Source organism: Mandrillus leucophaeus, unplaced genomic scaffold (genome assembly GCF_000951045.1).
Source record: "Mandrillus leucophaeus isolate KB7577 unplaced genomic scaffold, Mleu.le_1.0 Scaffold50, whole genome shotgun sequence".
Classification (NCBI taxonomy): Eukaryota; Metazoa; Chordata; class Mammalia; order Primates; family Cercopithecidae; genus Mandrillus; species Mandrillus leucophaeus.
In genome coordinates this window covers 4,893,026-4,894,884 of record NW_012105365.1, presented here as the reverse complement: position 1 = coordinate 4,894,884, position 1,859 = coordinate 4,893,026, and positions in this window count along the sequence as shown.

Here is a 1,859-nt window from a genome sequence, read left to right as displayed (position 1 = left end):
TGCAACACACCAACATGGCACATGTATACATATGTAACAAACCTGCACGTTGTGCACATGTACCCTAGAACTTAAAGTATAATAAAAAAAAATTATCAAACAGAAATCATAATTGCTGAGGAATACTACAGTTGAATTGAAAAAAATCAATAGAGGGATTCCATAGCAAAATAGATCAAGCAGAAGAAAGGATCAGCAAGAACTTGCACAATCTGAGGAGCAAAAAGAAAAAAAAAATTAAAAAGAGTGAGGATAGGTTAAGAGACTATGGGGACACCATCAAGTGTAAGAACTTGCAGATTATTGGTGTACCCAAAGGAGAAGAGACAGAGAAAGGAAAAGAAAACATATTCAAAGAAATAATGGGAGAAAACTTCCCAAGCCTGGGAAAACAAATAGAAATATAGATCCAGTAAGTCCAAAGGATACCAAATAAACTAATCCAAAGAAACCCACACTGAGACACATCATAATCAAAAGTTGAACACAATATATTTTAAAATAACTTTAAACGTATAATTGAATTATTTGTGACTAAAAGGGTAAATGCTTGAGGGGGTGGATACCCCATTGTCCATGATGTACTTATTTTACATTTCATGCCTATATCAAAACATCTCATATACCCCATAAATATATATATCTACTATGTACTCACAAAAATTAAAAATAAAATAAAAGTTAAAGACAAAAACAGAGTGCTGAAAGCAGCAAAGGGAAAGTGATTTGTTACATACAAGGGAACCTCCTCCAGATTATCAGGGGATTTTTTTTAGCACAAATCTTGCAGACCAGAATGGAGTAGAATGATATTCAAAATGCTGGAAAAAAATTTCAAAAATACACTACTCAGCAATCTTATCTTTCAAAAATGACAGGGTGATAAAGACTTTCTAAGACAAACAAAAGTTAAGAGTTTCTCACAATTAGAACTACCTTACAAGAAATGCTAATAGGAGTTCTCCCAGGTGAAGGAAGAGGATGTTAATTAGTAACATGAAAAAAATATGAAACTATAAAACTCATTGGTAAAGATAAGTCCATTGTAAAATTCAAAACCCTCTAATACTGTAATAATGGTGGGTAAACTATTATATCTCTAGTACAAAAATTAAAAAACAAAACTATTAAAAATAACTAAAGCCACAATAATTTGTTAAAGATAAAAACTATTTTTAAAAATACAATTTATTATATCAAAAGCATGAAAGTTGGCAGAAGGGGAAGTAAAAGTGTATACAATCAAATTTATATTTTATCAGCTTAAAATACACCATTATAAGATGTTTTATAAAATCCTCAGGGTAATCACAAAGCAAAAGTCTCTAATACATACACAAAGCCAAAAGAAAGGATGCAAAGCATACCATTATAAAAGTCCTCAAATCACAAGGGAATAAAGTAATAGATGATGAAAGGAACAAAGAACCTACAAAACAATGAACAAAATGGTAGTAGTAAGTTGTTATCTATCAGTAATTACTTTGAATGGAAATGGATTAAATTCTCCAATAAAAAGGCATAGAGTGGCTGAATGGATTAAAAAAAATAAGACCCAAGTATATGCTGCCCACAAGAAACTCACTTCACCTTAAAAGAATATTCATAAATTGAAAATGAAGGAATGGAAAAAGATATTCCAAATAAATGGAAACAAAAAGAGAGCAGTGGTAGCTATACTTATTTCAGACAAAATGAACTTTAGGCTAAAAATTGGAAAAAGAGACAAAGAAGGTCATTATATAGTGATGAAGGTATAAATTCATCAAGAGGATATAACAATTATATATGCACCCAACATCAGAGCACCTAAAAAAAAATACATATATATGTATAAAAATATATATGTATATGTATAT